This window comes from Pristis pectinata, chromosome 24, assembly GCF_009764475.1.
Source record: "Pristis pectinata isolate sPriPec2 chromosome 24, sPriPec2.1.pri, whole genome shotgun sequence".
NCBI lineage: Eukaryota > Metazoa > Chordata > Chondrichthyes > Rhinopristiformes > Pristidae > Pristis > Pristis pectinata.
This window is the reverse complement of record NC_067428.1, coordinates 590,377-600,622: the sequence shown is the minus strand read 5'-3', so window position 1 is coordinate 600,622 and position 10,246 is coordinate 590,377. Positions and strand designations below refer to the sequence as shown.

At 43.8% G+C, this 10,246-nt stretch overlaps 1 pseudogene; it reads left to right on the top strand.

The window, feature by feature from the left end:
- The first annotated feature begins 8,813 nt into the window (after positions 1 to 8,813).
- On the top strand, positions 8,814 to 8,909 carry LOC127582780 (uncharacterized; annotated as a pseudogene).
- Positions 8,910 to 10,246: the final 1,337 nt, after the last annotated feature.

Sequence of the window (10,246 nt, the reverse complement as noted above, 5' to 3'; positions counted from 1 at the left end):
CTTCTCCCTCTAACTCCGCTGCCCGCTCCGACGCTGCCCGCTGGATATATGGCGGTTTGCTTTTTAATCTGCCCGCGCCTTACCTGCTGACGTCACGCGACTGCGCAGTCCAGACCCCCCATTCCCGATTAAAACTTACATAAAAACTTGTAAAAAAGAACCTTATAAAACTAAACCTTATAATAAAAACCCTGTTAAAAAAAAGAAAAACTTATCTGTTCTGAAGTCCCGACGTCTGCCGGTGAAACCCACGAAATCAACTGCATGACATCACGAGTACGTTTTACCTCCTTCGAACAATTATCAATCAGATTGCTCGGAACGATCTTCTCCCAAACGAAACTACCTTAACTTTGATATACGGCGGCGAATAAGACTGCAGATGCTGGACTCTGGAGCAAAAAAATAGCGGCTGGAAGACTTATCGGGTGTAGTGGCATCAATCTTGGTAATGAGGTGATTGTTAGGAAAAGTCAACAAACAGAGGGAGAATCTGGGTGGCCTGGTGGGAGCGGGAAAATAAATCAGTTGGTGTAGGTGACCTGTAACTGGATAATTCAATGTTCATGCAACTGGGTTGAGAGCTGGCATCATGAAGTGGATTTCAGTTGAGACAGAGATTCACCTGAACCACTCTTAATATCATCCACTGCATTTGGAGCTTCAAGTGTGTCCTCCTCCACGTTGGTGAGACCAAACGCAGACTAGGTAACTGTTTCGATGAACACCTGCGCTCAGTGGGGAATCGGAACTGTATCTTCCTGTTGTCAGTCACTTCTTCTCCCCCTCCCACTCCATTACAGATATGTCAGTCCTCCGCATCCTCCACTGACAGGAGAATTCCAAGCTCAAACTGGAGGAATATCACCTCATTTTCCATCTTGGAACCTTGCATCCTAACGAGATGGAGATTTTATTCTCCCACTTAAGTAACCCCCAACCCCCTTCTGCACAACTCACGACCATGTTGCTTCTCTTCTTCCCTTTCCTCGCCTATCTTTTTTCTACCTTTTTTGTTTTTCTCTTTATCTTTGACCCATACCCGGTTGATCTGAGCTCCTCTCTTCCCCCGCAGCTGCCTATCACTATCTCTTACTGGAATCTACATATCAGCATCCTCTGCCCACCCCGCCCCCCCTTCTTTTGCCCACCGATCACTGCTCTGCTTTTCCCTACTATATATTGGGCTGTCCCTTGTCCTATCTTCAGTCCTGAAGAAGGTTCCTGACCCGAAGCGTTGACCGCCTGTCTTTTTCTCCACGGATGCTGCCTGGCCTGCTGAGTTCCTCCAGCATCATCGTGGTTTTCATCTATATTACAGCATCCGCAGTCCTTTGTTTCTCGAGGGAATGGATGAAATTGTACGAGAACTCCATCAACTACGGCAGTGAGGAAGCCGCATTCCCAAAAAAGGGAAGTCATTTCGGAATGCAGAGAACAAAAATAATCTCTTGAGAACAGATGCGGGGGAGACATATGAACTGAAAGTAAAGAAGAGCGTCCTTACAAGAGACAGGGTGGGAGCAGGTGTGGTTAAACTAGCTGTGGGACTCAATGGGTTTACAGCAGATATCTGTGAATAAGTTGTCTCCTGAGATGGAGGGAAAGCGGTCCAGGAAAATAATTGTCAGAAATAACACAAACGTTGGGACTGTAAGGCGGTGCAGGTAATTTTGAGGTCATGGTGGAAGTCCCTGGGAAGGAGACTAAAACATTGACGAGATCCGCATGAGCGCAGGGAGCAGCACCAATCCACCTACCACCTCGCAGCCTCTTATTCATCTTCCCTCTCACTTCTGTACACTGGCTGTATTCCCTCTCCACTCTCAGTCCTTACGGAAGGCCTTAACTCGATGTGTTGACATCACTTTGCCTTCACCCATGCCTATACTCCACCCACCACCAACCCCCCCCCCCCAGTTCCTGAATATTTTTTGCTATCCATGATTGACTACTGGCAATGCCAGTAGTCCTGTCCCTCACCTTTTTCTTCACTAACTACCCTACTGCTGACCCGGCGATCTTTCTATCCAGTTGCTTTATCGTCCCAACTTCCGTTTTAATCTGAGGTTTTTCCTTGAAGTGGGGTCTTCCAACTTGTCTTGTGGGCCTGAGTTGTTACTATTTTGGATGTCGTGGTGCCACGAGGTTGCTAATTAATTTTGATGCCTTCCAATGTATCATTTGACGTATATTGTTGGCACTTTTCTTGGTTAGTTAATTGTAATATACGGTAGGATTGCGAGTATCCATCTGTGTTTCAGATAGAGATGTTCAACCTGGAACCGGAAGTTCGATCCAATTCGTCCATTCTAATCAAGGATCCTACCTAATATTGAACCATTTGCCTCCGTTTGGTCCACAATCACTTTAAAACTTTCTTCTAATGTATCGTCTAAACGTATTTTAAATGTTGCAATTGTCCCAAACTCCACCACTTTGTTTAGAGGCTCGTTCCGTCTGCCCACCACATTCTAGGTGAAACTCGCCCTTCAGATCACCAGTAAATCTGCCCCTCTCACCCTCAACCTGTGCCTTCTAATTTTGGGCTGCCACATCCTGGGAAATAGGGCACTCAACACAGAATGTAGAACATAGAACAGTAGAGGACAAGAAAAAGCCTTGCTCCCCACGATACATTTGTTCACCAAGATGGAGTTTTAAACTAAGAGCATCTGCCTCGATGTACCTGAAATGATACAGATGCAAAGGGCGATCAATCTTTCCAAAGTTTACGATACTTAATATCTACATGGAACATCAAAATATATAATATCCCAGACACATATCCCTCGTCAAAGAATAGAGCGGTTCCGCTTATATGATGCTCGGAACGGTAAAACAGAATAGGACCATAAACACATTAGAGGAAGTCAATACTCCAGAGTCACTGAACATCTTAATCAAGGTGGCACTCAATGAAGATAAGCCTTCTCAACTTAAACAAAACTTGAATGTCGTCGAAGGATAAATAAATAAAGCAGATAACCACATTTCAGGCACAACCTACCTGCAATCAACACCGAATCTTAGGCTCATAAGACTTCCTTAAATAACGCAGCACTCCAGGTCCACGAATTCACTCAATGTCAGACAACAATTGAGATCATAAAAAGGCAAACAAAAGAATGAAAATCCCGATCTCTAAACCTCCGTGAGAGCATTCAGATGACATATTGAATTTCCACCATTCCCCACCTGTTCATGCGTCTGTCCAAATGCCCCTGAAGAGTTGTTATTGCAACTGCTTCCACCACTGCCCGCCCCCAATGGCAGTGCATTCGAGTCATCTACCACTCTCTGTGTGGAAACCTTGCCTCACGTATCACTACCCCTTGTATTCTCTGACCAAACCAACAGTGAATCCAATTTGCCAAGTTTCCACGAATCCCAGGAGCCTTCATCTTCTGGATCAGCCGATGACATTGCTGAATATTTTACAAAAGACAACAACCGCTGCCCTACATTCGTCAAACATCTTCGTCACTTGCTCAACAGACTCAAACATGTTTGTAAAACGTGACTTCCCCCGTACAAAACCAAGTTGATTACTACTTATTAGGGCATCCTCCGCCATCAAATTTCTGAACGGTCCACAAACTCGTGACCAATGTTATTCCTTATGGCTAATCATTTTTGCACCATTTATTTATTTTAATATTTCAGTAATGTTTCGTCTTTGAACCGTTTTGCTACCGCAAAACAACAAATTTCACGTCAGCTAACTCACATAATAATACTGATGCTGATAATGATCCTTTCCCAGATGTAAATAAATCCTATCCCTAAGAATCTTCTCCTATATTTTCCCTATCAGTGATCCAAGGTTAACCTGGCGGTAAGTCTTTTTTCCCATTGCCCCACTTAAACAAAGGAACGACATTGACTATCCACTCGTCGTCTGGTAACTCATCTGTGGCTACACATGAAAAATACGTCGATCTCGATCCAGGCCACAGCAATCCACTCCATTGCGTCGTTTAATAATCTGGGATAGACCCATCAGGCTCTGGGGACTTATCCATCTTCATGTTCTTCAAAAAGACTGAACAGCTCCTCCTTCTTAATGTCACCTGTCCCAGGATATCAGCCTCCCCTCCTTAATATGCTTCTCCCCTGTTTCCTTATCCATGTTCAATGCCAATGCAAAGTCCCCGTTTATTACCTCGCCCACTTTCTCTGGCTCGAAGTATAAATTAACGCCTGTGTCCTTGAGCTGTACAACTCACTCCCTAGTTAACCACTTGCTTTTAATTTCTATAAACTACTAGAGGAATCTCCTTAATTCTGCTCGCTAAGTACATTTTCTGTCTCCGATGAGCCATCCCAATTCCATGTTTATGCTCATTCCTGTTTCTTTTATCTTCCTTAAAGACGCTGTCCGATTTCAGCTTCAGAAATTTACATACGCGTCATTTTGCTTTTTGACTAAATTTGCAACATGTCTCATCATTCAAGTTTCCAGAATGTCTCATCCTTCTCTTTCTCCAATCAGGAACATGTTGGTCACGTTTCCTAATTTGCTGACCTTTAAAAGGCTACCACGTGTCAGAAGTTGATTTAACTAATAACAGCCTCTCCCTATCGATTCTGCTCAGCTTCTGCCGAATGCTGTTGTAATTCGCCTTTCCTTAATACAGCAGTTTACCCCAAGCGACAGTCGTCCCTAACTACCCACAAACTTACGAAGCTGTGATCACCGTTCCCAAAATATTCCACTATTGTATCTCCGATCACCTGGGCAAGCTACTTTCCCAATACAAGGTCTGGTGTGGCCCATTCCCTGATTGCACTACCGATACACTGTTTCAAGAAATCATCCTGGATGACCTAATAAGTCCTGCCCATCTCAGCCTCTGGCTCTGGAGGAGTCCAGTCACTAATTGGGGAAGGCACCCACGACAATAAACCTGTTGTTTTCACATCTTACCATATCTACATGTTTGTTCTTCCACCTCCCACGGGCTATTGGAATGCCTAAAGTATAACCGTGTCATAGTGGTGGCATGTTTGTTATTCCTGGGCTCTGTGTATTTCTGGGACTGTGACTATTAACCCATTCTATGCTCTTTATGAGTTCATACACCTCGAGAAGATCACCACACAGCTCGAGTGAATACAGTCACAGCCTTTCATTTCTCTCCTCAATATTCCGGCCATCAATACCCAGCTCCATACTTCTCGGTATGTTCTGTATCCGCTCGAAGTCAGCATGTGAGTAACCGATACTCCAGTTTGGGCAATGACCGAACAAAATTGATCCACATTTTCCTCAATGTAAAATAATGTGTCAGAGGCGCAATGCAATTGTTTAAGCACACACTTTGCTGTAACAACAAGTGGGGAAAATGTTTATCCAGGGACATCACAGACCACAACGATAATGTCAGCTCTTACTCAGGCGAACCACAGTCCACACTAATAATGTCTCTGCTTATCCAGGGCCACCACTCACCACAGTAACAAAATCACTGGGTATCAGGCCCATCCGCGACCACCATGACAGCGTCACTGCTTATCCTGGACCACCACTGACCAGTGTGATAATGTCATTGTTTCTCCAAGGACTATCACTGTTAATACTGATAATGTCAACGCTCATCCAGGGTCCAAAATTGAGAACACTGGTAATGTCATTGATTGCCAATGGAGGATTATTCACGTCCAAGTAAAATAGGCTATTATCGAGCAAGTAGCAATTTCAATACATTGTCACGGGAATCAGTGACAACACGTATATTACCCTGCACACAACAAGGTGACTAATATCTTACCAACCAAGTAAATATTTAAGCCACTTGTGTGCAATTAATCAAAATGGATTAGTAATTATCTGAGTTGATTATCAGGCAAATCCCTCGGAATTTTCAGGGAAAAGATCCATGGGGAAAATTCAGTGAAAGTCACATCGAGCTGATTATAGTTAATGTGCGATATCTAACTAATCTGCAGGAAAACGCATGGGTTCACTGACAGTTTACATTACCATCCAGATACTGATCTCAGTTGTGCTACAGCCGAACATCAAAAGCTGTTGTTGGTGTCAGTTGCAGGTTAACTACCTCAAGCCAGGTTATTGGCTTACACACTGAACTATCACTGAGTTGAATCGCTGGGATACTGATGTTGTAATTTCTCTTTTAGATGCATCATTCGTTTGTGATTTAACGAATCACGATTCATATCCCTTCAAACACCTGTTCTGTCGTCAACCACAAGCTGTATCACCGGCCGCATCTAATTGTCGCAATGCATCAGTTACATCACTGATCTCACTTATAATCTCCCTTTACGACAGGGAAGTCATTGCCCAGATGAAAATGTAACGAACAACTCAGATGCATCATTAATGTCATTTCTACTGTCCAGTAAGGGCGTTGTTGACATCAAATGTGCGATCATTCTGCAACATGTATATAAACTTGTACCTGCAGTGTGCATGATGGAAGTCATTGACCTGATATAACGATGGTTTCCAAATCGCCTCAGCTGTTCCGGCCCGTGATACTGATTACCAAATAAATTGCAGTCTGGGAATTGGATACACTGCTATGCAATGGATGATAAATCTCATCTGAGGTTGCAGGAAAGATCACCTTAATATATTTGTGACCAGCACATTGCCTGCTCAGAAGCTGAGAGCCAAAAGTTGCCCAAGTGGATTGAGATTGGTCTTCGTGAGAGAACTTTGACATCATCCTTAGCTTCTTCTTCTTCCAGTTTAATCGGCGACACCTTCATAATGAGCATTCTGATATGGACCAGCCCAGTTATCCACAAACGACATGGAAGATGACTCCTGTGCCGTGACAGGCTTCAGAGACGTGTTTCAATTTACGTTGCCACCTAATTGTGAAATCGTGGGAGGAGGAGGCATCCAAAGATTAACAATGAATGTTGAAGTGGCTTGGAAACCTGAAACGAGTCAGCTTCGATTAGTCATACTTTGATCAGGTGTAGGGTTTAATGTGCGATGTGAGGCTGTGTATAATTGTTTAAAAAACATACCAATCGACCGCCTTGATGAAACACAGAAGTTCACAATCTGCCATCACTTGTATCATGTGTGTTCCAGTTGATCATCAAAGTCTCGCTGGGACACGGTACAGGTTGAGTTCTCAGGATCGACTGATGGTCTGTACACTAAATGATCACTGACGCGCGTCACTGGACCATTTATATTTTATCTCCTCTTGCAGGTGCATCAGTCACCCTCAGCCACATCACTGCAAGTAGAAGATCTCTCATCAGCCAGATTTGTATCACGGGACTCATCTGAATGCAGCCACCCACCAGGTACGTCACTTTCCTCACTTGGACTCCAGCTGCACAACGGTGACATTAGTGGACTGGAGATAATGTACTTGATGCATGTTGACATATCCTGGTATGAGCTCTTGCGTCGATGGATGACTTTGCAGCTCCATCGTTGCTTCAATTGAAGTTTTCCACCGGGTGTGTCATTGACCTGTGACATACTATAACTTCGTGTCAGACAGATCAGTGTGGACTTCAACTGTGCAACATTGACCTGACCATTGATCTGACACCGACAGTGGTTCAATATCCCGGGCATCATTCGTCTCAACTGTAAATCTGTCAAGCACTAGATTCAAACCTTGAAAGTAGATGAAATAAACACTGTAGAGTATTGTGTTTTGTTCAATATTGCTAGTCGGAGGCGAGCGGTTCAATGGAAGAAAATATAACTCGTTGAACTAAACATGGTTTATATTTGTCTTTGGCATTTTGTCTTTGATTTTCCATGAACGAGTGTTAAGCCCACAAGTGAAGGGGAGAAATACTCAGCAATTCCTTGATAACATTGGGATCTGGGAATGCACTGAAACCTCAGAGTGCGAGGTTTCTACTCAAGCCACTTTCCTAGTGCAGGCCGATTGTACCGTCATTTCCCACCAACCCTGTTACATTCTTGTTCACTGGGCTCTGAGGTTGGATTCAGCTCTGCTCATTCTCCGGTTTGAAGTGGAGAGTTGCCTAAGTACGAACAAAGCCAGAGCTCGGATTCAGTGGCTGGAAATAATATTCAGCACCCGGGAATCTAATGATATAAGCTTGTCAGCTTGTCGTCAGCTCTAGGTCGACGGGCACAGCGTTACACGGTTCTCTCCTCATCACAGGAAATGCTTAGATTTTCATGATTGCATTTTATTACACGTTTACAACAAATATTTAGCATATTTAAGCACTTAACATTGTAATTGAAAGTACCAGAAATGTGCCTAATTATGTTGTATTTACCTAACTGCATACCATAACAGAAGAAAGTTGTTGCACATCACAAATGAGATAAATTACAGCCACTGAACAGATGAACCAACCCGTTCCAGTTCTTCACTTGCAATTGTAAAGAATGCACCCCTGTCGTAGATTCGTATATAAAGCGCCATTGCCAATGTGGTGCATTCAGCAGACAGATAATGCACGACGACGAGAAAACATTCCAAGGAGCCCAATACCATTTCCCCCACAGTAGCAACGGACGCCAGTCACTAACGGCTGTTTGACCATAATGGAGGAAATTTGAGCCGAATATCCACGACAGCTAAAAAAAAACGCTGGCGCCGTTAAATGCCAACTTTTCAATATTTCAGTCAACAAGCTGTGTTGGCGGATTGTCCCTGTCCTCTACCGTCTGCCTGATCTCCATTTATTTAACTTCCTCTTATCACACAAGAACCAATGATGTGAAACTGTCAATAAACCTGCCCATTGCTTCAACAGACCTTGCAGAGAATAGAACTGATTTTTTCGGCAGACCTCAGTTACGCTATGTTAGGACACTACAGCTTGTAACTTCGTATCACATATAATAAAATGATACAGTGAAGAATGCAAGAACCCTGTTTAAGGAAGACAGGCAAATTCGTGAAGTGATCCATATTGTTTTGTCGTTGGAAGCGGCAAAACGTGCACGTAGAATGCGAAAGAAGCCGTACGGCATACGGGCCTTTATAGGTCAGGGAATTGAGTGTAAAAGTCGGGAACTCATGTGACAAGTGTACGAAACTTTATTCGGGCGATATTTGGAGTACTGTGTGTGGTTATGGTCGCTGCATTGCAGGAAGAATGTGAAGGCTTTGACGATGTTGAAGAAGAGGTTCACCACGAGGCTGCCCGTATTACAGACCAATAGCTACAAGGTAATATTGAACAAATTTGGATTGTTTTCTCTGGAAAGTCGGAGTCTTTGAGATGACCGGATAGAAGCAAATAGAGGTACGAGAGGCACGGTCGAGTTGATAGTCTGAGCCTTTTTCATTCCATGGTGGTGATATCAAATTCTAGAGGGCACAGATTAAGGTGTGAGAGGGAAAGTTTGAAGGACATTTGTGCGACATGGTTTTGTTTTGCACAAAGAGTTGGGGGTGATTGGAGCGCGCTGCCAGGAGAAGTGGTGGAACACAGACGACACCAACATTAATCCGGCAGTTAGACAAACACATGAAAAGCCGGGGGATGGAGGGATAAGGAAAGCGTGCAGGCAGATGTGCAACGTAAATTAGCGTTATGTCCTGCAGAAACGTCGTGGGCTGTAAGGCCTTTGCCTGTGCTCTACGGTTCTGCCGTTTAAGTTCGTAACACAGGTGTGCGGAAATAATGCCTGATCAGCTGGATGTGGCCATAAACTTCATAGCGTGAGCCAACACACAACTGAAGCAATTAAATACAGCAGGTCTCACAGAAAAATAAGTATCAGCAAACTTCGTTCCGTAAGCACAAATATTACGAATCTCACATCTCCTCGACAATGTAATTGTGTTTAATTCATTGACCACAGGTCTTGTGCCAGTCCCAAGACAGGTACATCAGCAAACTCACACACAATGTTCAGCACAGATGATACTCGGGTATTCGCTGCTTTAGCCTTGCTCAGAAGAACACCTCGACGGCAATACCACAATTATTTAGTCACAATGGGAGAAAAAAACCATTGGGAGAAAGTATTGACAATGGCTGCTTATCATTGTTCCATGTGTTTCCCCAAATACTCAGCCGAGGTCAGAATTCTGATGTCATTCATATAATACAAGAAAAGGTACTGCCGCCATTTGTACAGAAACACAGAGTAACACAGAGACAATGTCATTTCTTATCCAGGTCCATCACTAACTGCATTGAAAATGTCACTGCTGATCCAGACGCATTACTTACATGCTGATAATGTCACTGTTCATCCACACCTGTCACTGACCACACTGATACCATTTCTCAACCAGCGCCA